The sequence below is a fragment of the Neophocaena asiaeorientalis genome, unplaced genomic scaffold (genome assembly GCF_003031525.2).
Source record: "Neophocaena asiaeorientalis asiaeorientalis breed wild unplaced genomic scaffold, Neophocaena_asiaeorientalis_V1.1 scaffold130, whole genome shotgun sequence".
Taxonomy (NCBI): Eukaryota; Metazoa; Chordata; class Mammalia; order Artiodactyla; family Phocoenidae; genus Neophocaena; species Neophocaena asiaeorientalis.
Window position 1 is genome coordinate 1262287 of NW_020173397.1, and position 27125 is coordinate 1289411.

Here is a 27125-nt window from a genome sequence, read left to right on the forward strand (position 1 = left end):
GCCGCGGAGCACAGGCTCCGGACGCGCAGGCCCAGCGGCCACGGCCCACGGGCCCGGCCGCTCCGCGGCACGCGGGATCCTCCCGGACCCCGGCACGAACCCGCACCCCCCCGCATCGTCAGGCGGACTCCCAACCACTGCGCCACCAGGGAAGCCCTTCAGGTGAGTTTTTAAACCTCAGGTGCAGTACATGAAATTGTCATTTCCCTTAAGTCAGCATCCTCCCCTTCAAGAGTATGACAGGCCAGTTTTGCAACAGTCTCTCAAGCAGAAATTCTCTTCCAAATGTGCCTTTCTTGCAGGGATCTGACCAATATAAAAATAAAGTAAGACAATTTAACCCTGTAGCTAAATTGATGACATACATGAGAGATGAAATTTTTGTCTACGAGCTTTGCAGTTTTTAAAATTTACTCCTGTTTCTAAATACTTAACAGATTAAAAGAATGAGGCACAGAGGCCAATTTAACTTAATCCTGAAACCTTGTAATCCGAGTACCAATTACAGATGTCTCAATTTATCATATATTCTTTGCAGAAGGTCACTGGGTTGGGGTTGGGGTAGACAAACCATTCCTTTTGCTGCATCCGATTAAAATATTATTTACTGCCTACTGTGTCCCTGGCAAAGGGTTGTTGTTCGTTTTAGTGGGAATGAGGGAAGGTAAACAAATATGGAAACAAAGACAAGTACTCCAGCTTTGTGCTCTCATGGGAACGTTGCAAGGTCTGCTTTTCTAGGATAGGGTTTCTCAACTGCAACAATTTTGTAGACAATTAATGTTAATAACCACCGTAACGGTAATGAATAATATTAATTTGAAGTATGCTGTCACTGTGTTCCAAGCACTGCTTCAGGATTGGGAATATAGGATTCTATTTAATTCTCACAACTCAGAGTTGACATAATTCACTCATGGTCGTATTGGTAGTAACTGACAGCCCAGATTCAATTCCAGGTCTTCCTTCCTCTGGAATAATGGGCTGTAGAGTGTGCCCTTTCTTAAGAACGTTTTTTGAGAAAGTTGGAGTTCTGAGAGGTAGGGTGTGCATGAGGCATAGAGGTAACTGTGGATTTCAGTGTGTTTTAACATTGAGGCACGAGGGTCCTGATCTTACATAACAACCCTGGGATGAAAGCCCATGTGTTCCAGCTCCCAGCCCAGTGCTGCCGCCTCAGCTCCCCAAGAGCATTCTAGTATCAAATTCCCAGTATGTCAGGGCTGGGCTTGGCACTGTCCATAAAATGGGCACCACTCTTCCAGCGGAGTATAGCCCAATAAATGAATCCCAGAAAGTCTTCCCCACTAGGAATTTATGCTTTACCAAATTAGCAGTTTTTAATTGGTAGGCAGATTTCTGGGGGTCCTTACAGAACAAAAGGAACAGCAATTGTGAATGGGCCTTGGGAATGTTTTAAAATTCCACATGAAGTTTTGCTTATGAAAGAAGATTTCACTGAGAAGCAATTTGGACACAGGTCACCTCCTATACCACCAGCCCTCTTGGCACACAAGCCCTTTGTTTGTTCCTCTAGTGCACCAAGGTTCCTCCTACCCCTGGGTCTTGGCATATGCCATCACTCTTGCCAGAAGTGTTCAACTCCCCAACTTTCTGCTCCCCTACAGCCCTCAGAAAGAAAACTACATCATGCCAACAAAGTCATCAAATCTCTTTTCAAATGTCACTTACTCAGGAAACCCTCCTGACTTCTCTGAGGAGGCCAAATCCCCCTACTGTTAATTCATAGTCTCCATGAATTCATTTGGGGGAACATACATATATTTTTTAATTAACTAATTTATTTATTGTTTGTTGCATTGGGTCTTCATTGCTGTGCACGGGCTTTCTTTTTAGTTGCGGTGAGTGGGGGGCCCCTCTTCTTTGCGGTGTGTGGGCTTCTCATTGCAGTGGCTTCTCTTGCTGCGGAGCACGGGCTCCAGGTGCCCGGGCTTCAGTAGTTGTGGCACGTGGGCTCAGTAGTTGTGGCTCACGGGCTCTAGAGCACAGCCTCAGTAGTTGTGGCGCACGGACTTAGTTGCTCCGCGGCATGTGGGATCTTCGGGGACCAGGGCTTGAACCCATGTTCCCTGCATCAGCAAGCTAATTCTTAACCACTGCGCCACCTGGGAAGCCCTGGAACATGTATTTTTCAGTTCCTTCTTTAGGAAGGAATTAGGCACAGTTCTTTGCATCAGGAACACATGAAATGTTACAAACAAGGTCTCTGCTCTTAACAAAGGATAATTGTTTTGATTGTGCTGTTACCGAAAGTGGAGTCCAGCTGCTCGCTGCTCTGAAGCCAATAAAGAGGCAAGGTTGGTGGGAAGGAAAGTAAGTTTGCTTTATTTCGGAGGCTGGCAACCTGAGCGGGGTGGGGGCAGACTCCTGTCCAAAGCTGACTCCCCTCCCGCCCCACACCCCTCACCCCCAACAATCAGGGGGCTAGAGCTTTTATAGATGGAGGGAGGGAGCTACATGCAGAAACGGCACAGTCAGCTCTGACAGTCGTCTTGAACTTGGTCATGCCATGGTCTGATCCGCGTCGTCCTGATTGCTTTGAGTACAGTTAATGTTTAGTTCCAGGGTCACTTTGTTCCCACTTCTTTGAGGCCAGTTCTCAGAATGGTGGCAGCTTATGGCATGGCTACAGTCTGGTCATCATGTAGTTAACTTCTTCCACATGGTGGTGGTTTCAGCATCTACAAGACAGCTCACAGGATATGGCTCAGCATATTATCTGTAGCCCTTGAGGAGGAACTAGAGGTCCTTGACTTTGCTTAATGGCTAAACTATTATTGTTTGTCCTGTTTGACTGCTTTCCTTTGCTTCTGCATTTTCTCACTTCTCTGATTAAACTTATGCTTTGGCTGAAGTTTTTCTACAAACAAAAGACAAGCAAGGGATATTGGGATTTACATATACACACTACTATATATAAAATAGATAATTAATAAGAGCCTACTATATAGCACAGGGAACTCAATACTCTGTAATGACCTATATGGGGAAAGTATCTAAAAAAAGAGTGGATATATATATATAACTGTTTCACTTTGCTGTACAGCAGAGACTAACACAACATTTTAAATCAACTACACTCCAATGAGCATTAGGAAATAAAAAGGCAGGCGGAGGACATGGGTAGTGGGGAGGACCGTAGGGTCCTGCTCCGGTTCAGTGCTAGGCTGAATAATGCGTAATTAGTCATTCTAAACACAAAAGAACTCATCACTTCTTGTGGTTACACTAATATTAAATGAGACTAATAAAATAAAATAAATTAGGGTAACATGTTGGAGCACTGTTTTCTTAATTTAGGTGGAGTCATAGGAAAAGCCTCTCTGAGGAAGTAATGGCTGATTGAGAGCCAAAACATGAGAAGTCAGCAATGGGAAGAACTGGAGTGAGAGCATCCCAGGAAGGGAAGAGCAGGTGCAAAGGCCCTGACATAGGAGTAAAGGTGCTACAACTGAGGCAGAGAAAGAAGGTGTAGCCACTAGAAATAGAGCATGGAAATATATGGGAGGCTGTGTGTGAAGGTTGAGCCAGATGCCTTCTTTACTGGAAATGGAAGAAATCATGGTCTTATTCTGGGAGTGGTAGAAAGTCAGTGGAAAGTCTTAAATAAGGGGATGATTTGACATTATGAATATTTTAAGAAGTCATTGGCGGCTGAGAGCATTGTTTCAAGGGCAACAGACGGTAAGAGCAGTTAGGAAGTAGTTTCATTCTAGTTTTTAATCAAGTTAAGAGATAATGATGCCAGTTGGAATGATAACAGTATACATGAAGGGAAGCATTGGGAATTGGGATATAATTTGGAAGTTGAATCAGTAGAACTTCCTAATGGCTTAAAATGATGTGAAAGTGTAGAAGAAAAGAATCGAAATTCTTTGGTTTTTGGCTTGAGCATAGGCAGTGCCCATCATCTAAGATGGGGAATTCTGGGGAAGAAGTAGATGGGGAAGTAGGCATCTTGGGAATCAGTAGTTCTATTTTATATGTTTTAGGTGCATGTTAGATAGTCAGGTGGCATTGTCAAGTGGACAGTTGAGCCCTGAGATAGACAACAGTCATGATGAGTGAAATTAACTTGGATGTCAGCCTACTGATGACATTATGGCCCTGAGGTCTGATGAGTTCACTTAGGAAGAGAACAATGAATCATGAGTTCTAAGACTGAACCCTAGAGCACTCCAAAGTTAAAAGTTGAGCAGAGAACCAGCAAATGAGACAGAAAATAACCAGTGAGGTAGGAAGAGAAAGAAAGAAACAAACCAAAACCAGAAAGTATAGTGTCCTTGAAGCTATATCAATGAAAATACCTTAAAGATTAAGGGAAACATCTGTAACTTTTATTGCAGACGCCTTAAATGAGGATTCGCTGTTTTGCAGATGAGAAAAATGTCCTTTGACAATGAATCAAATGTTTGAGCCTCAGGGAGGGAGTCTACCTAAGGGCCCTAAAAGGGGATGAGTAATACAATAAGTTTTTTTGAGTTTGAAGGATAAATAAATGCTTGAATGATAAATGATTATTTTCCTTAGAGATTGGTCAGCCTGGAGTAATGGACCCTGCATGCAGGAAAAAGATCTCTGGGCAGAGATTCTGCACATCACAGAGAGATGAAGCTGAACAGGCTCATACGTACAGACCCAAAGAGCAAATGTTCCATGGTAGTTGGTCCAGACCTTTTCATCTTTGCTTAAAACCTCTGCCACCTACTGCTAACTACTCCAGCTTTGACTTCCCTCTGCCTTAGGCTATGAATCATATCCATGTGACTCTTACCTGGGAATTAGAATGTCTGTCTGTGTGTGTGTGTGTGTATAAAATACACATATATGTATATCTAATATGTTTGTGTGTATTACATGTATTTGTATAATATATATACTATATATGATATGTATATATATATATATACAAACATATTATACGTATATCTTACTTGGAAATTATATACATGTATATATATTATATATAATATCCTATCTATATACAATATATATAACATGTATATGTGTACACATATTTTATATATATCTTACTAGAAAATTATATATGTGTATATATATAATATATCCTATTTATATGTAATATATGCTATATATAAGTGTGTGTGTTTGTATGGGATATAGCTGTTTTTCTTCACCTGATCAACCTATCTATAATAGTAATGATAATAATGATCTAAGTCCTCAATTATTAAGCCTACACTGTATCAGGCTTTGTTGGAAAATTCACAAACCATGAGGTCTTTCTGGCAAATAGTAGAGAAATTACTGAGTTATACAGATAATTTAATAAGTTTGCATAACTAGTATAATTCTCTCCAGAATTAATATTCCTCTTCCATAATAAGTTTCTTTCAGAATCAGTCACCCAAATAACTCTCAGTACTCTGCTTTGTTTTATCCCCACAGACTTAGCTCATCTCTTATTACTTCTAGATACCTACATAAAAATAAGTTATAAAGCTTTTCTTTCTTTTTTTCCAGGAGTTTACTGTACATCAAGAGACTGGCAAAGATAATTTATAACCATTCTCAGTTTTGGTTGCTCTTTTTCCTTTCCACACTGGCTGCTGTCAATTTTCACTATCCAGATAAGCTTATACATGAAGATAAGAGTGTTAAAAATGACGCTGCTTCACAATTGTTACCCAATATTTGTATGAGTAATCGTCCTGCTCCCATGAGTATAATTTGATCTTGGGGCACTAAAACCATTCCCAGTAATGAGTAGATGTAAAATACCACCCCTAAATGTTGGCTGATTTTAAAGGAAATAATTATATGATACTTTTTTGAAAATACGGTAAGGATTTTTTAATATATCTAAGTGTTTTGAAAATTACTTAACTGGTCTTTAGTTTACTCCACACGTGGTAAGTAAAACCATATCAGAAAATAAGATACCTTGTCAGTTGTTTTCTATTTGAAAATAATGTTCTCTCCAAGTATAACTAGATTAAACTTTTCTGAGCAGAAAAATAAATTCACAAGGGCTTTTTCTGAGGTTCTCTTCATTTTGACAGTTATATGAAATGCTATGGAAATCAGACCTTTTGGGGGGCAAAATTAAAAACTCAAACCGGATTACCCAAAAGGGGAACTGAAATACTCAAGGTTGGTTTGTTTGGGACCTGGATGAAACTTGGGGCCTTCTTCTCATCTCTGAGCTTCTCTTCTATGTAATCTTCCATCTCAAGTACCCTTTTCCCATACAGTGGCATTTCTACTAAATTCCATAATCCCAGTGGGAACAATGCCCCTCTTTTCTCAAACTTGCGACAAATTCCTGGCATTGCTTTTGTTCCAACAGATTTGGGCCATTTCATGGTGGTAAGGAGGTTGAAACTTTCTGATGGGCCAAGCTATTACAATGTACAAACCACCTGAAATAAATTAATAATAGAGAAGGATAGTTTCCCAAAAGAAAAGGGGAACTTTATTTTAAAAAATCAGGGATTGTTGGTTTGGGGTAGGCCTTTTTTTTTTTTTTTAGCGTGGCTGAGCAAATATTTGTAGTGTCTAAATATATTCATTTCATTTTTCTTTGGGAATCACAGGAAAGTGTATCAGCTTGATCCTCATGTCTGCTTTGACAGGCTCTGGAATTGGGGTGCTTGGTGTTACTCTGAATACAGTCACTGAAGGCAGCAAGGCAGAGTAGTTAAGATCCCTGCTGCAGTCAGACAGGCTCTGGCTAGCTGTGTGACCTTGGACAAATCACTTAACTTCTCTGAACCTCAGGATTCTTGCCTGTACAGGAAGATAAGGGCAGTATCTACCACAAAGTGCTGCTCTGAGGTTTGCAACACCTAGCAGATGTATTTAGACCAGTGCCTGGCATAGGCTCATGCTGAGAAAAATGCTGAGTGTATTATTATCATGAAGACCCTTTGAATTAAACTGTAGTAAAAAATTAAATCACAAACCTGACCTAACATGTAGGCACCGAAGGGAGACCCGATCTGCAGGGCAAGGTCTCTGAGATGAGCTCCACCCAACCCTGGGAGTAGGACTGGTTTTTTAAATGACAGATTTCTACCAGAAAACCAAGAAAAAAATCTCTCTCATTACCTGTCTTTGTGGACAAATTATGTCGGACATCCAGGATATAGTGCACATTCAGTGATTATGTTGTATTTGCTTCATTGAAGTGACTTCAATTCTAAATGCTTCTCTCTATAGGTCATACACTCTCCTTCTGAAAATTTCATTTCCTGATTTAAACACAGCTTTACAAAGAAAAAACATAGATGCCATGCTTTTATTTACAAACCAAGATTCTACTTGTTTTCTGAGATCTGACTTTCCTCAAGTTTCATCTTTTTTTTTAAGCTAATAGTTGATTACCAAAAAGGTATATTACATAGAACTTCAATGTTAAATAATAAGAAATTCAATTTTAAATAATAAGAACTTTCAATTTTAAATAATAACAAAGGTATTGATTCCAGATATGAAAACTAGAATTGGTGAGGAAATCCCACAGTAGTTGTGTGGTAAGCATTTTCTAAGGATTCATGGAAACTCGCTAAAATGAACATACGGTTAAGCATCTTTAAAAAAAAAACTATAAAATGCTAAAAGTAAATTTTTATTACTGTCTTCTTTTAAGTATATTTATTTTTGGCTGTGTTGGGTCTTCATTGCTGCGTGCCGGCTTTCTCTAGTTGGGGCGAGCATGGGCTACTCTTCGTTATGGTGCATGGGATTCGCACTGCGGAGGCTTTTCTTGCTGCGGAGCATGAGTTCTAGGCATGTGGGCTTTAGTAGTTGTGGCACGTGGGCTCTAGAGTGCAGGCTCAGTAGTTGTGGCTCACGGGCTTAGTTGCTGCGGGGCATGTGGGATCTTTCGGGACCAGGTTCGAACCCGTGTCCCCTGCATTGGCAGGTGGACTCTTAACCACTGTGCCACCAGGGAATTCCCTTTATTATTGTCTTAAAAGCCAAGAATATCAAGTGAATGTTAGGAATTATTCTGTGAGGCTGGATTTTTTTCTCCAGTTTTATTGAGATATAATTGATATGTAGCACTATATAAGTTTAATGTATATCATAATGATTTGACTTACATATACTGTGAAGTAAATTTACCACAGTAACTTCTGTTAATATTTATTATCTCATCTAGAAACAAAAAAAATTTTTTTTCTTCCTTGTGATGAGAACTCTTAGGCTCTGCTCTCAACTACTTTCAATTATACCATACTGTAGTATTAACTATAGTCATCATGTTGTACATTACATCCCTAGTACTTATTTGTCTTATAACTAGAAGTTTGTACCTTCTGACCACCTCCATCCAGTTCCTCTTTACCTGCACCTCACCTCTAGTAACCACAAATCTGATATCTTTTTTTATGAGTTTAGCAACGTCCATGTTTATCTCAAACGGCAAGATTTCATCTTTTTATAGCTGAGTAGTATTTCACTGTGTGTGTGTGTGTGTGTGTGTGTGTATATATATATATATATATACCACAACTCCTTTATCCATTTGTGTGTTGATAGATACTTTGTTTCTATGTCTTCACCATTGTAAATAATGCTGCTACGAACATGGGGGTACAGATACTTTCAACATAGTATTTTGTTTTCTTCAGATATATTCCCAGAAGTGGAATTGCTGGATCTATTTTTAATTTTTTGAGGGACATTCATACTGTTTTCCATAGTGGCCGCACCAGTACACAGTCACACCAACAGTGCACAGGGGTTTCCTTTTGTACACATCCTCGCCACAATTTATGTCTTGTCTTTTTGATGATAGCCATTCTAACAAGCATGAAGTGATTATTCATTGTGGTTTTGATTTACATTTCTCTAATGAGAGTGATTTGAGCATTTTTTCATGTACTTGTTGGTCATTTGTGTATCTTCTTTGGAATTATGTCTTTTCAGGGCTTTTGTCCATTTTAAAACTGGACTATTTCTTGGTTTGCTCTTGAGTTGTAAAAGTTCCCTGTATGTTCTGGATATTAACCCCTCATCAGACGTATGGTTTGCAAATATGTTTTCCCATTCCATAGCTTGCCTTTTCATTTTGCTGATCGTATATTTTGCTGTGCGAAGCATTTTAGTTTGTCGTAGTCCCACTTGTTTATTTCTGATTTTGTTGCTTACGGTTTAGGTGTTATATCCAAAAAATCATTGCCAAGACCCGTATCAGTAAATTTTTCTTAGGCTTTCTTCTAGGAGTTTTATGGTTTCTGGTGTTACATTTAATTCTTTAATCCATTTTGAATTAATTTTTGTGAGTAGTATAAGATAGGAGTCCAGTTTCATTGTTTTACCTGTGAATATCCAGTTTTCCCAGCACATGAAGAGACTTTTTCTCAGTGAATACTCTTGGCTCCCTTGTCAAATATTAGTTGACTTGATATGTATGGATTTAGTTCTCAGCTCTTGATTCTTTTCCATTGGCCTGTGTGTCTCTTTTTATGCCAGTATTGGTGTGATTACTATAGCTTTATAGTAGACTTTGAAATCAGGAAGTGTGATGTCTCCTACTTTGGTTTTCTTTCTCCAGATTGTTTTGGCTATTTGGTAGTCTTTGATGATTCCATATAAATTTTAGACTTATTTTTCCTACTTCCGTAAAAACAAAAATGCCATTGGAATCTTGATAGGGTTGCACTGATATATAGATGGCTTTGAGCAGTATGAACATATTAACAACATTAATTTTTCCAATCCATAAACATGGATATATTTCCATTTATTTGTATTTTCTTCAGTTCCTTTCATCAGTGTTTTATAGTTTTCAGTGTAGCTATTTCACCTCCTTGGTTAAATTTATTCCTAAGTATTTTATTATTTTTGATGCTGTTGTAAATGAGATTGTTTTCCTTATTTATTTTTCAGATAATTTGTTGTTTGTGTATAGAAATGCTACTGACTTTTGTATGTTAATTTTGTATCCTGCAACTTTACTGAATTTGTTGATTATTTCCTATATATAAAATTATGTCATCTGCAAATTGGGACAGTTTTTTTACTTCTTCCTTTCCAATTCTAATGCCTTTGGTTTCTTATTACTATCTGATTGCTCTAGCTAGGACTTCTAGTACTATGTTGAATAGCCCTGGTGAGAGTGGACATCTTGTCTTATTCCCAGTCTTAGAGGAAAACTTTCAACCCTTTCACCATTGAGTGGGATGTTAGTTTTGTGCCTGTCACATATGGCCTTTGTTGTGTTGAAGTATGTTCCATCTGTACCTAGTTTGTTAAGAGTTTTTATCATGAACAGATGTTGAATTTTCTCAAATGTATGTTATTCATCTATTAAGATTATATGAAGTTCCCTTTCTATTCATTTGATCAGAGTCTTAAGGGAGTACATTCACAATTCAAAAATGTTAATCCACACAGTATCCTCTGGGATGCCAAGACTTATGGGATGAGAGAGCCCACACTCACCAATCTGCTTGTTTGGATTTGGTGGGTAAGATTCAGAGGACTTTAGCTTCCTCTCATCCCTGGCGTTTCCAATTCTCATGGGGCATTTTTTACATTTAGATCTCCTGCAATTTTCTTTTGATGAAAGGCAATTGCATATCCATGTTCAAAGGGGTGACGAGGTGAAACAATTTCTGGGTGAAGAATTAAACGCTTGAAATCATTGAGTGATTTCATTTAGACACAGGACTTTCCCTGTCTTTCAGGGAAGGAGGGCAGGCACTAGGAAAGAGGGCTCTAATTGAGTTGATGAAAGCTACCAAGTTCTGAATTTCTCTTTAAAACAAATATTATTATGCCAAACTTTCCAAGATGGAAATGATTCGGAGAGGCGTTTCCCCTTTGATAAAATGTATTCGTTCAAGGTTGTTTTGCTAAATAAACTAATCAATAAAATTTGTGGCAATTTTTTTTAAAAAGACAACACTTCCTAAAGTTTTACATGGCCATTCTGCATTTTCATATATCCCTAGAGGCTTAGTTATTGTAATAATGTGTATGACCTTCTGCATTGGCCTTTTTTTGCTTAACATATTTTTCATGTTTCAACCCAGTCTTTCTAATTAACATTTTAAAATCTTCCTGGCTGTTATAGACATTTCAGTGAGTATCTTTCTACCTATATATTTTTGTTTTGAAATCATGCTTAAAGTTCCTGGGAGTAGGTTGTCTATACCAATGAAACCAAATACGATTAGGGTTGTGACTCTGTAAAATTATATTGTCTTCCAAAGGTGCCAGGTGATTCACTCTCCTGGTCACAGAGCAGGAATGCAAGGATTTCAACACAAGGTTGAACCACAGGGTGTTAAGGATAGCATGTAGCCTGGCAGATGGGTTTCAACCCTTCAAGGATAGCTAGTATGTATGGAGGTTCCTCAGCTTGAAGCAAAACAAAGGAATAGCAACTCTCATCTCGCTATATAGTAGGGATAAAACTTCAAATGCCCTCACGGTTCTTGGAGAGAGTGCAAATTAATCAAGCAAGGTGCCCAGGGAGCCTGTAGGAAACGATAGGAACCGTACTTAAATGGAGTGTGCATGCCCCGTCAACCCCGTCCATCCCCATCTAAAGAGTCATCTCCACTCAGCTCCAGTTGAAATGTCCCAATTTCAAAATGCTGGCCACTAGTTCAGATTTACTATGTATAAAGCAAAGTAACACTTAGCGGACAAAATGGAGGAAGGGAGGGAGGGAGGAAGGAAGGAAGGAAATGAAATGAAATGGACAGTTGATTTGAAACCTCCGCATACAGACTTTACTGCAATCATCTTTTCTCTGTGGAAGCGAGGCAAGTCACAATGAGAAGATGCCTTGTAAAACTGTTGACTGGAATTGGTACTGATATAAAAAAAAAGTACAAAATGAAAGCGCTAAGCAACCAGCAACATCTAAAAGAAATGTCTTTCGCAATGATACACAGTATGCATACATGAAAAGCAGAATTAGGTGCTGGGCTTTAGCAGATGTAATTATATAGCATGATAAAGCAAGGCACAAAAGGATTTGAACCGCTCTTTCCAAATTACAAAGCTGTAAAGCATTCAGCAGTCAAACAGTAAAAAAAAAAATATGCTTTACTTTAATTTGCGTACCCTTTTTTCCCCCAGAACAAAATGCTTAGGGTGTGCAGTGCTTTTAGGAGTTGCACAATGACTGCTGTTCCGCACCACTCATTTTCCAACTGATTTAATTTCTTCAATAAGATCAGCTACACAGGGTAGTGAGACGCCCTAGCTAGTGTGTCTTTTCTTCAGATTTGCCTTTGTGACATGAGAAAATGTAAGTGACAGCAAGGAGGGAGAAAAACCTCTAAATCAGGGTAAGATACTGACAAGAATAAGAGAATTCCACCCTCCAAGAGCAAATCTCTCCTCCTCATTTCTCAGTGTCCTATAGAGTTTATTCTGACATGTTTTAGGGGAAGGCAGGGGTTATCCCATAGGCATGACCACTTGAAGTTGTCTGCAGTCATCTGCTATCAAACAAGGTAAGTAGAGTGAGAGGAAAATTAAAGAATATCTGGAGGAATAAGAGACAGGAGGGTTATAAAGGCCATAAAAGAAGGCCTTCTGCCATCAAGACAAAAACCCAGAGGTATTCGTTATAGGGAAATATTTTCAAGCGAAGGATGTAAGCAAAAAGGACAACTAAAGTTGTGTAAATTGCCTTTTACTAGGATAATGAAAGCCCAGGGACTGGCAGGAATGACTAAATCCACAAATTTAAGTTCATTGTTCCTTGTCTTCAGTGCCAGTATTTCACCAGATTCAACCAGTTCACAGGGCTCTCATTAAGAATGTGGGGATTTTACGTGAGATACAAGGGCAAACATCCAGGTAATTCAAGCTAAGTTACTCTTGAACTTAAAATAGCCGTATAGATGTGTTGATCCTTATGTGTGTTTTTCCAAAAAGTTACTGTAATTAAATTCCTCCATCACTAATGTTTTCTAAGCCTGGCTGAGTTGTAATAAATAATCCTTTACAAGGCCCTTTTACTCAGACCAAACGGTCCCCATCCTCTTCTTCCCTTGTTTCCTTGATCTGAAAATCTGGTCCCATGACTTAAAATGCTATGTCAAATTGCATATCCCGTCTATATCTCTTCTTCAATGCCTAGCCCTGTGCATTCACAGATAAGCCATATAATAGAGATGAGTAGTCTGCTCTGGAGATATTTATCATCTTGTAGAGGGATGGTATGATCATCACGTACATTGATTAGACAGTTACTCTTGGCCAGGCATTGCATAAAGTCTTGATTGGCATGCATCCCCTCAGTTAATAATTATAGCAACTGAATGCATTAAGGGCTAATTCCTAATTTGAAGATGAACATACTAAGGATAAGAGATATGAAATCTTGTTTTTAAGGTTGTTTAATAGTCAAGTGACAGATCCAGGACAAGATCTCAGGCCTGACTCCAAAGTCGAGACTCTTAGTCACTGCTTAAGAATATAAACGGTGAGGAGGGGGGAGACAATAGTGATGATAGCCAATGTTTGTTTAGCATTATTTATGTTTCAGGCAAAGTGCAAGGAACTTGACATAGATTATAATCTTGTTCAACTAGAATAACCACCCTGTGAGGTCAGTACGGTTGTCAGCCCAAATTATTAGATGATGAATACCAAGACATATAGAAATTATGTCTTATGAAAGGTCATTCAGTGTGTTCTCCTTGAGCACACTATGTCCCTCTACTACCTCAGAACTGGTGTTTCTAAGTTTCACCTGGAAGGTACCATATCCATCTTTGGCTTCTGAGGAATGAAAGGAATATGAAGAAATTATATAGCAAAACACAAAGGATAGCCCTGCTTGCTTGGACTAATAGGAGGAAATAACCAAATGTAAGTAAACAAATTAGGGGAAAAAAGTACTGACTACTTCCACTAACACCTTTGCAGAATTCCTTGGGGTCTGTCATAGCCTTTTAATTGTTCAGTCAAAGAGCTAGACCTATTTTGGATCCCCTGAGAGCATCAGGCCAAAAGTGTGCTTGAGAGCATTTAATATCAAGGGGCCAGGTCCCAAGTACATTCAGGTAATGTCTTAGGAGTTTTAGGATCCCCACAGCCAGGAGAATACCTTGCAAATACTGTACTTAGTAAGTACTTGTTTATTTCAGTTTTCGATGCTTAGCAATCAAGTGGTTAACAGTTGGTTTCCAGTTATTAAAAGTATTCTCTCATATACACTGAGGCATATTTTGTATTAGAGAAAAATAATAGCAAGCCCATGCCCACATTTGATTTGTAAGAACAATGGTTCTAGTATGACTCTTTTCCCATCACATTACTGTGAAGCTTATTTGAGAGCTATTAAAGAATGGGGACATGATTTTTTTTGAAATGTGATTTAAAAGGAGGGGTAAGTTCATCATTATTGTTTATTTATTTGGCAAACATTACTGAGAGCCAGTTATATGTTAGGGCTTGGCTAAAATTGCTGAGGGAGATGAAGATGTATAAAGATACGTAAGTCATTCCATCAGTACAATGTTAGTTGCAAAATTCACCATGTGGAGGATAAGTATCTTTCATCATCTACAATTTGTTATCTACTTCATGCTCTTCATTTGCAACAACAATTAATGATTCTGTTAGCAAGTGTGTAAACCATGGCTATTAAATATGTAAAAATCCATTTCACTACTTTCCTTTTGCTAATAAAATAAATCTTCTCTATTAATAAACTTCTATACCCAAATGTAGTTTATAGATGACTTGCACTTAGGCATGAAAAACATGCCCTGAGTGTGCAGTGCTAGAAATGATAAAGGTATCTAGAAATGAGACACTAGAAAAATTAATCACAGTCCTTTGGATCTAATTGCCTGTGGTCTTCATGGAAGCGTTTATTAAAGAATTAAAAGTACGTTTTTATCAGGACTTCTGTTACAAAAATGGTAGCTTTACTATACCCTTAGAAATTATATCTGCAATTATATTACTTAATACTTCCTTTCAATACATTTTCTCTATGAGATGTTTGCACTCATTCAGATACTGACTATAAAAGCAAAATGAAATGTGGAGTTTAAGCTATGACAAAAAAAAATTTTAAACCTTATTGCCAGACAGGGAGAAGTGGCAATTTTATATTCTCATTGCCTTCTCTAAATAACTGCCCAATCTTCTCCTTCACACTGGCAATGTAGGTAATGAGTATAAATCCCTTATATACTTGTAAAGCACTTGAATTTTTATTTGCAGTAGTAAGGCAGGTGAGGTACCCTGGACAAACCAACTAAAATTGGAGGATAATTTTTCTTTTACTTTATTGAGGTATAACATACAATCATTAAAGCACGTAAAATGCACTAATCCTAAGTGTACAGATAGGTGAGTTTTTAATCCCTGTGTAACCAACACCCAGATCAAGATATGGAACGTTTCCAGAACCCCACAAAGTTCCTTCATGGCCCTCCTTAGTCGATAACCAACCCCGTAGCCCCTCCAAAATCAGAATAACTACTACTATGGCTTCTCTTAACACTGATTGTTTTTGCCTGCTCTTGGATGTCATACAAGTGCAATTATGCAATATGTACCCTTTGTGACCAGTGTTTTTTTCCACTGAACAAATGTGAAATTACTCTTTGTTGCTGTGTGTATTTGGGTATTGTGTATAGTTAATTCCTTTTCATTGTTATAGTGTGTTATATTGTATGGATAGAACACAGTGTATTTCTCCATTCCTCTGGTGATAGATATTTGGGTTGTTTCCAGTTCTGGAGTAGTATGTGGATCAAATATTTTAATAAAACCTTTAAAAGGTATCAACAAACTGAAACAAAGTAAAGAATATTCGAAAGACCAAAAACTAAGTAAAAAGAGAGACTGAAGTTGGCTTTAAACTTGAGGGTCTTTACTGAACTTGGTAAACCTGAGGTTCAGGTGTCACAGCCTCTCAGGTTACACAGGACAGAACAAGCCCCATGTTAGTAGCTAGAGAAAAGGAGGGTCTAAAAGGAATCTTCTATATTAAGCTAGAATCCTCATTTGGGGGTAAAGGAGAAGTCAACTTAGCTCTGCAGGGGGCTGCAAAGAAAACTGCCCATCTTAAAATGAACTACAAAGTATAGGAGATAAAGAAATTCACTCTGAAATTTTATATACCCAACTTAGACCAATGTGAATTTGAAGCCCAGTTTTTCCCTCTTGCTTGTTCCTAAAAACCTCAAGCCTAAAACTTCAACATTCTCTTAGGCTATTGGTGATACCCAGGTACTTGGATGAAACAAATTCAAGTTCTTTCTGAGAGAATTCACTTTCAACTGAGGCTTCAAAAATTCTCCTAAAGTTTAGAAAAAATCATATAACAGGAAATACATCACTAGAGGAAGAACCAGGAGAAATAGACCAATATAATAAAATTATAAAATAGAGATGAAAATATAGAAAATGATGAATATGCTGAATGAAATAAGAAATTGAAAATAAGACTCAGTATAAGAGACCTCAAAAAGTTTAAGAAATTTTTGAGAAAAAAAGAGAACCTAACAGAATTTACAGTAATAGAAAATGTAATAATTAAAAAGAGGACAAAATACTTGAAATATATAAATTACATTTCATCAGAGTTACAAAAGGAGAGGAGATAAAGAATGATGAAAAGACAATATTAGAGGAGATTACAGAAATAATTTTTCAGAATAAACAAAAGACAATTTATTGATTCTATAATGCCAACAAAAGGAAAGAAAAAAATACTACACAGAATCCATATCTGTATACATCATATTGAATAGGCAGAACACAGAGACAAAGAGCAACACCTCATCCAGTTAGAGAGAAAAGACATATTTTCAATGAGTGACAGTTGAACTAGCAGCTGATATCTCTAAAGCAACAGAGGAAGCCAGGAGTGTAATAATGTCTTCAGAATGTTTAGAGAGTACTTAGCCTAACGTAGAATGGTATGTTCATCAAAATATATCTTTTATTTATTTAGATATAATTGGCATGTAATATTATTTTCAGGTATACAACATAATGATTTGATATTTGTTTATATTGTGGAATGATCACCACAATAAATCTAGTTAACATCTATCAACGTCTCTAGTTACAATTTTTTTTTTTTTGGCGGTACGTGGGCCTCTCACTGTTGTGGCCTCTCCCGTTGCGGAGCACAGGCTCCGGACGCGCAGGCTCAGCGGCCATGACTCAAGGGCCCAGCCGCTCCGCGGCATGTGGGATCTTCCTGGACTGGGGCACGAACCGGTGTCCCCTGCATCGGCAGGCGGACTCTCAACCACTGCGCCACCAGGGAAGCCCAACATTTTTTATTTTCAATAGATGTTTATTTTACTCCTCTTCACTCTTGTTGCTGTTGAAGACCTGCAAAAATTGCATCCAAAGAAATTCGTCTTAAAGGGGATACAATAGGAGCAAGAAGAAAACATGTACTGATATTCTTTAGATTCCAATTAGTTAAAATACCTTATTAACTCAAGGTTAATACATTAACCTGTATTTCAACGATTTTTCAAGAATAGATGGTGCAGTGAAACTGACAGTGTTTTTTAAATTTTATTTTGTTTCACAGCAGGTTCTTATTAGTCATCGGTTTTATACATATTAGTGTATATATGTCAATCCCAGTGTCCCAATTCATCCCACCATCACCACCTCCGCCCCACACCTCCACTTTGTAAAAGTTTAAGCGCAGGCCTAAACAGTTGTTGCCAGTGTTACTAGGTTTTAAACCCATCTCTTATGCTTGTTAAAATGTTTGGATTCTTATGCATTGCACCCCACCTTGAGAGTTTATTTGGGAGGTCTAGAATGATAAATAGGTATCAGCATTTTTAACAAGTACCTCAGGTGATGATCCTGGTATAGGGAATTTATGGACCACAGTTTGATCAACTGATCAAACTATGTGTAAGCCATTTAGGGACCAGAATCAGGAGAGAAGTAACACTGATCTTCAGTAACTCTTATATAATATCACAAAACATCTAGTAGCCGAATACGAAGGCTACTGGAAATTTAAGAATATTTGGATTTAAGGTTTTAACAAGCTGATGTTTCTCCCTAGATCTCATGAAAATCACAGTTGTTTTATCCGAAAGTAAGTGACTCATTTCTCAGTACTTGTTAAATCTTCGCGATATATTTACTTTTCTAGTCACTAGGAGATCAAAAAAAAAAAAAGATACCAAAGCTCTTTGATGGGTTTCTAAGACTGTGCTTTATAGAGCTTTATCTGCTGCTAGGAGAGATGTGATCACTTATCTATTTCACAGATATTCTCATGCATACAACCAAGGATTTTTCAAGGAACTTGTAGTCAATTTAGAGTAGGTTTTACTTTGACTTTTGCTTCTGTGATTCCCGACTATTTTCTTACTGTTCAATTTCCTACTGAGTCTTCCCACAGGGTTGTTGAATGATACTCCATGGTGACCCCTACAGCTTCAAAGTAGTCCTAGTAGAAACCCCACAATTGGGTGAGATAAATACATATCCAATAAGCCTGCATAAAGATGACGAGCTTGCATGCTTCCAGACAGAATGGCCACAGAGCAGGTGTGGAAAATAGGTTTCACTTCCAAGTTAATTCCCGTTGATCAGTATCGGCTCCCTTCAGCATTGTATCATGACAGATCATGGGGGCTAGTTTCCAGGGAAGATTTCCACCTGAAGAGTGGTAACTAAGTGAGAAACAAGATACTACTTTACTGTTAGTTATATTGTTACTAAAGCTCAGGTCACATGCAGGCATCACAAAAAGCTGGATTGGGATTACCCAGTTTAGTACAAGTGGTAAATAGCTTCCGTTTCTTCCTCATATTTCCTATCTTGATATCCGGAAATATTACAACTTCCTGAATGGCCAAAAATACAGGAATCAAAATCAATGTCTGATAGGCATGTAGGTTTGGATATGTAGGTTGCTATTCTACTGCCTGGATGGGAAAATAGGAGTACTTGCTTTTGCCTTGTACAGTAGGGCCCTGTCCGCTAATACAGGTAGTTATATCTAACTATTATTTCCTCCTCCTCAAGTGGAGTGAGAGAAGGGAAGTACAGTGAGAGAAGTCAATGAACGGATAGAAACATTCTCGGATGAGGAAGACAGGATTGAGGAATCTTCTGATGTAAACATGTATCCTTTTAATCGATAGAAAAAAATATTTTATTTTTTCAATATATCCATCCTTCAAGACATAACTTAAATATTTTCCCCCTATGGAACTCTTACTGATTCTTTTATTTAGGCATGATCTTGTGATTTTCACTTCGGTAAAACATTAATGCACTGTGTATATCTCTCTTAACAGGTGATTTTTACTCTGAACTCTGGATGTTGATTTAAATCAATTTCTTTCCCATCATGTGTTCATAGATGTATATTTATAGCAAGTACTGCGTGATTATCACACTAAGTATAGGACCCCATAAGCAAATAAGTAAATGACATATCCGCCTGCCACCCCTACCGTAAACTCACATTCCATTGGGGAATAAGGGCTACAAATTGATAGCCACAAACAGTGAGAAGCTGAATGTCATAGCTAATTCACAACTAGATTCGGAGTTTGAGTTTTGCTGTCAGGGGAGGCTTGATTGTTTGATGTTTGGGTCTTGGCTATAAGGAGATGACACATTTTTTATGAGGTTTGTGCTGTTGTATTTTGCTTTTTAACTAAGTTACCACGTCAGCATCCTCCTTTGGTAATTACAGTCTCTATTATTTTGAGTTTGTCTTTAACACTGAAGCTCTTATTAAACTATTTTTCTCTTTATTTGCTCTCTCTTCTAGAAAATGGGTCAGCAAACTACACAATGGGCTTGTAGCCTATTTTTCTGTTGGAAAATTTCTATTGGAATATACCACACCCATCATTTTATACATTGTCTTTGGCTGCTTTTGCATTGTAATGGCAGTGTTGAGAAGTTGTGACAGAGGTCATAAGACCAACCCACAAGCCTAACATTTTTAATATCTTGCCGTTTAAGAAAAAGTTTGCTGACCCCTGCTCTAGAACAAGGGGTCTGTGAGGGCAGGGATTACATCTTGGTCAATTTTTGTAATCTTAGTACCAGGTACAGAGATCAGGGAATCTTGACCTGAGATCTACCATATGTTCATTTTCCAGAGATGCAGTAACTTCCAAGAACTGCCTGCTAAGTTGCCTATGCACATTTATGTTTATTAGGAAAAGATTTCTAACTTCTTCATATTCTCAAACGGGAATCCCAGTATGGCCAAATAAGTGCCTATCAGACCGACCCTCCCATAGACAGCAACTGGAAACTATGGCCACAATACAAAAAATGAGTTCCTAAAGGCACTAAGAGTGAACAAAAAGAAACAGATTCTAGAAAGGAATCAACACTTGGAAGAAGGGAGTAGCACTCAATAAGTTTTCTCTTACTCTCTTTTAAACTAAGGGCAGTTCACATTTAGGGTCACGGAGGATGCCTAAAACTGTGATTGAAAACCCATGACATTTCTTGCCTAGAAAACTAGAGGACAGAGTTTGGGACATTCACAATCTCCAGAAAGATTTTTTGGGTAGAGGTTATGAAAAGGAGAGAGACAGAGGAATCAGCAAATTCTCTATCCAAATCTCTGGCTGTCCCCCCAACCATACATGTGTGGAAGAGACACCAAACAACCCAGATTAGGGTAGAAGAACTAAATTAGTTTTCAGTTGTCCAGGAGACAGAGTTTGTACTTTGAGTTCAGCCAAGTTAATTACTTGCTAAAGTAACTCCTCTTCTGAGGAGTATAGCAGAATCCAGAAACTCCAACACATAACACACACAATAGCCATGATATAATTCAAAATTACTCAACATACAAAAAAACAGGAATGTATGACAAATACTCAACATAAGACAAGCAACAGGAAATAAAACCATATTATCTAAACATTAAAGTCAGAAGACAATGACTTTAAAGCCACTATTATTACTGCTCAGTGAGTCAAAGGAAAATATGCCCATAATGAATCAAAAGCTGGGAAATCATAGTGGAGAAAGATGATTAAAAAGAACAAAATGGGAATTCTAGAACTGAGAAATACAGTATTGCCAATGAATATATGGTTCTTTCCTCAAAATTAAATTACATTGCCTACTGGTTCACTGTGTATTTAACTTGAGAAACTTGAGTTTGTTGCATTCTGAAAAAGGAATATGTCTTAATAGAAGGGAACAGGAGTGAAATTTTTTACCTGTAAGAAAGCAACCAGTTGTTGCCTAAATAACTTGACTTGGAACAAATTACCTCTCTATACCTTATTTTCTTTAGCTGAAAATGGGGATAATAATGGTATTTCAACGTAATATAATGTTCTAAGCACAATTGTAATTGTTCAAAAACTTTGTGGTAATGATTTTTAACTGGATTCTTAATGTACCTCTCTTTAAAACAGGAGCATCAAGGGAGGATGACATATTCTGGCTGGGTTTGGGGAGCTCACTGAGAGAAAAAGAGGCCAGCACCAGATAAAGTAACCTAAAGAGAGATTTCCAAAAGCAAAGAGTCTAAGACTTAACTCATAATCCTTTGTAGATTTTGTCCACTGCTAATTAGCTTTTGACACCTGTGTTTCTCCACTCACTTTAATGTGAATAGTCTTTGTCAAATGATTCTACTAAAGTATCTTGTTAACCCTAAAATAATGGTGAAATGATTAATTTCCAGGTGCTGACTTGAATAACATTAATCGTAATGAAATCATTTGGTATGAATGTGACTGTCCTATGTATTTTAAAAGGCTGAGAGCAACTGACTGTTTCTGATCTGTCTTGTCACTGCCGTTGATGTCTGAAGGAGCTGAGGGGTCTGCCCTCTTCAGAGGCGTTATCTCACATGTTTGGCACTCACTGATAGCTGCTGTAATTGTAGTACATAGAGCAAATAGAACTTTGAACTGCTTGTCAGTCACTTCTCCCCCAGTTCTCCCCCAGAGGTATTGAGATGCATATTTAGAACATAAATTCCAAACATTTCCTGCCATTAACCTCAGGCAATTCCTGGGAGGTACGATTTCAATAATGGGAATATTCAGTTTACGGTACTGAATGTGAAGCAAGATTGTCTTTCTGCCCTCATCCTTACAGCTCCATTGGAAAAGCAACTTATGAAAGCTGAAGGATGAGGGATTCCTCATGGAACGTGTATTAGGTTATTCGTTTGTGTCAGTGCTTAGAATAGGTAGCAGGAGCATACAGAGGAGGGGGCCTGTTATCAAGTTCTTCCTAACTAGTGGGGAAATGGAATTAAGTTTTTTTTATGAGCCAGATTACTGCTATATCATACGCTTGTATTTGAATTGGTCTTCATAAGCGACCAGGTAAGTTAGGTATTATCTTTTTCACTTCAAATTGGGGCAACTGAGTCTCAGTGAGAGTGATATAAGTTACAGAGTCATTGATGTAGCCCAGGAGAGAGATGACAGGGACCTGAATTTAGAGCGTGGCAGTGGAGCTCCAGTATATTCTCAATAACTGATAATATGCCATCGTTGTCCAGAGTAATCAAGAAAGAATAGTTTGGGCTTCCCTGGTGGCGCAGTGGTTGAGGGTCTGCCTGCCGATGCAGGGGACGCGGGTTCGTGCCCCGGCCCGGGAGGATCCCATATGCCGCGGAGCGGCTGCGCCCGTGGGTCATGGCCGCTGGGCCTGCGCGTCCGGAGCCTGTGCTCCGCAACGGGAGAGGCCACGGCAGTGAGGGACCCACGTACCGCCAAAAAAAAAAAAAAAAAACGGAGAAAAAGAATAGTTTGAAAAATATTAAACTCAGAAACTAGGTTATATATAAATACGAGTAGAAGCATGTAGATGCATCAGGAATCTTGTTTGATGTCTCTTTATTAAAGCCTTGAGAATTGAAGGAATATATTATCAGCAGCATTGCAGGCTTGATGAGTGCTCTGGGATTGTGTTAATTCCTTAATAAAATGTATTTGACAATATATTCACCTAGTTACTGAGAAATAATTGTTGAAATGTTTCAATTATTTTCATTAAAAAATAACAGCCCCCTTTTTTGTTACCTCTTAGTGTGAGACAGACACCGAGATACGCATTTTAATTTAATTTCTAATTTAACCTGTACACCACCACCAAAAGTAAGGGATCAGAACCCCCCGTTTTACAGTTGAAGAAGCTGAAGCTCAGGGAGCTTGCATAATTTTTTCAAGGTGATAGATGTCATAAGTAGGAAAGTGAGAAGTAAATTCTATATATCTGTTTCACTACAAAAAGTACTGTTCTTAAATTCTGCCTCCTTTTGAATAGGAATTGGTTTTCCATTTAACCCAAAGAGCCGGGGTTGACTGAGGCAGGTGAGAGGATACTACCCCCCTTTCCCCCACCGAAAGGAAAAGAAAAATTAAGCATACTGAAATTAAATCTCCCTGGAATAACTATGTGCCAGAATCAGGCAGGAAACATAAATAGCCCTGAATGACAAACAGAAACCTTAATTCACCAGTCTTACCATCCCTGTTTTATACTGGTCCCATAACACCTATGGTATTATGTGTAGTTTAGAGCATCATAATAGAAAATATTTTTGTTAACCTATAACACACACCCAGATAAAGGTCCCCATATTAATAGAGGTGCTCAAACCCAGTGATGGCATATGGAATAAATCTGGGAGTGCTTTAAGAGGAGAATAATTAGGGTAGGATAGGAGGAAGGTTATGAAAGCATGAGAATTGTCTTTCACTGGGATATGTGGATACACAGAAGAGAAAGATTTAATCTATTCTGTTTACATACAAAGGGCAAAACATGGAGCTCTGGGAAGAAATTTCAAACTGACCGGTCTCAACTCAATATAACATCTCTCTGTAATTATAACTTCCCATCATGGAGTCTGCCTCTTGGGATCTTGCTTCCTCCATCCTGTGAGATATTCACTGAGGCTGTAAGAAGTCACTTGCTTAATGTGCCATAGTAGGATGCTTACCTAGACAAACTTAGGCTCCTGACTTCTAAATTTAGAGAATTATATGAACCTCTAAGGTAGTTGGAAGTATAATGAAGCAGGTAAAATTTAGCTTTTCTCATCAGAAAACTCAGGTTTTACGGTTTCTGGATAAGCGAAACTGGGCAAGTTATTTAATTTCTCTGAGCCTGTTTCTTCGTCACATAAAATTAGTAGCATAGTCCTCACAAGACTGTTGTGAAGAATAAAGTAGATCATCCACGGGAAGCGCTTAGCACGTGTTAGTTTTTACATTTGTTAATGTTTTCTGTACATAAGCTTCTTACCTGGTGTGTCTAGAATCTTTAATGTATTGCAGCTAGGAATATAAATGTGAAGGGTTAAGAAAGTGTTTCTATAAGAATTCATGCCTATGGCAAGGTCTAGGCTGTCTTTGAACTTTGGAGGACTAGAAATGCCCCAGAAACATACTTACTTTCTTCAGCAATTTGGGTGCCAGGGAGTGGTAAGAATCATGTGGTAGCTATAAAATTATGCCACAAGACTCTGAGGGGTCTATTTCTAATGTGGTTTGAAAAGTACCTTACATGGCATTCTTTAGACTTGCCGCCTGCCTTAAAATGTCCCTCAGGGCTTCCCTGGTGGCACAGTAGTTGAGAATCTGCCTGCCGATGCAGGAGACACGGGTTCGAGCCCTGGTTTGGGAAGATCCCACGTGCCGCAGAGCAACTGGGCCCGTGAGCCACAACTACTGAGGCTGCGCGTCCAGAGCTTGTGCTCCACAATAAGAGAGGCCGCGACAGTGAGAGGCCCACGCACCGCGATGAAGAGTGGCCCCCACTTGCCACAACTGGAGAAAGCCCTCGTACAGAAACGAAGACCTAACACAGCCAAAAATAAATAAATAAACAAACCAATGAACCGACATTTAAAAAAAAAAAAAGCTCAAATTCTAGTTGGATTTGAAGAGCTTGCATATATGTCTTGGGTACCACCAGTTAAAACCTAGCTTAATACGCGAGGGACAGGTATCATGGATCTCGATACTGATGTAACCTTTACTTTATGGTTTAGTAAGCAACGAATAGGGGCACATGTATGGTCCAGTAGGCTGTTCCCTGTATATGTTCGCTTAACTAAGCAGGTAGATGGGGGCTGAAAAGCAGACTGTACTTGGATCATAAGTGTGTACACCCTGGCAAAGAGATGTATCTACCCAAAGGAAAAAGCTTATTTTTATAATTCACATATAGGTATCATTGAACTAAATTAGATGTAGGTGTGACCGCATTTGCCCTTACTTTGCTTTACTTATTTTATTTGCTACATACAACATGTAACTGTGGCTTTCAGGATCTCCATGTATTTTGAAAGATACTGAGGCTCAGAGTGGGTTATACCCATTAGATGAGAAGATGTTTAGGATAAGAGCATATCTGTATACAGAGTGCTTTTCACTCAATGAACACACGGCTGTTTGATCCTGCAGCAAAATATTGCTCATTAACACCCAGGGTACCATAAGTTTAGGTCTGAGGGCCATACAACAGCTCAGGCCAGTTCTGTCCCCAAGGAATTTACTGTCCAGTGAACGTGATAAGGTAGAGTCATAGCTATACTAGAAAGTAGAACATACCCAAAGTAGTAAACAGGGTACAGACAAATGCTACTGAACATTCTAACGAGGTTATCTATGCCTTATGTGCAAATGGCAGGCTTCAGCCCAAATTGTGAATTAATATTCCAAAGAATCCCCAAGTCTTTTCATTTCAACCTCCTTTAGTTGGCAGATGCTGTAGATGCCCTTCCTCATGTTGGCTCTACACAAGTGTATTCAGTATAGCAAAATTAGGAAACAACTGGATACTACAAGACAATCTCTGGGTTATATCCCCCAGTAAGAGGAACCTCCTTCTTAAACTTACTATGCGAAGATCCTGAACTTTTGGAGGAGTAAAATCCTCAATGGTTTTTGTTTTTAACATTACGTAAATCATAAGTAACCATTATTGCTAATTCTGGATGACACTGCTTGCTCTTTATTTATGTTGTATCTTTATTATTCGGCAAATGTAAAAAATACCTGCATATATAAGAGATTTTAATCATAGGTTTGTTTCCAAATATGGTTCCTCAAATTATACATAAGAGCCGGTATGTTTTTTAATTATTCACCCCTAAATTTTCATACAAAGCTTGTTTTTAGAAAACTAGTCCAGAGAAATATGTGGAGAAATATCCATCCTTGCAAATTAATAAGAACATCTGCTTATGTATGTTCCTGTGAGCAACGCTAATCATGGTTTGATCAAAAGGTGAGGGCCTGTGGAAGCCAAGGTCCTGTTTTAAGTGAAATACTACTTTTTTGAGAGCTTTTAGTATTTAGTCTCTTAGCAACTTTCAAATGTGCGATACAGTATTTCTAACCATCGTCACCAGGCTGTATATTACATTTCATGACTTACTTATTTCATAACTGGAAGTTCGTATGTTTTGACCTTTATCACCCATTTTGATCATGCCGCTCCCTGCTTCTGGCAACCACCAGTCTGTTCTCTATATCTATGAGCTTGGTTGTTTGTTTGTTTGTTTGTTTTTTCAGATTCCACATATAAATGAGATCATATGGTATTTGCCTTTCTCTGTCTGACTTATTTCACTTAGCAAAGTACTCATGAGGTCCTTCTATGTTATCAGAAATGGCAATATTTTATTATTTTCTCTAGCTGAATGATATTCTATTGTACATATATATCACATTTTCTCTCTCATCCATCAGTGAACACTTAGGTTGTTTCTGTGTCTTGGCTATTGTAAGTAATACAGTAAATACGTATCTTTTCAAATTAGAGTTTTTGTTTTCTTTGGATAAATAGCCGGAAGAGAAATTTCTGGGTCATATAGTAGTTCTGTTTTTAACTTTTTGAGAAACCTCCATACAGTTTTCTGTAGTGGCTCTATCAATTTCCATTCCCACCAATGGTGCATGAGAATTTCCTTTTCTCACATCCTCAGAAACACTTGTTCTTTTTTTTCTTTTTGTTAATAGCCTTTCTAACAGGTGTGAGGTGATAATTCATTGCGTTTTTTTAAATGAGGTACAGTTGATTTACAGTATTATTTTAGTTTCAGTTGTACAGCATAGTGATTTAGTATTTTTACAGATTATAGTCCATTAAATGATATTACAAGATAATGGCTATAATTCCCTATGCTA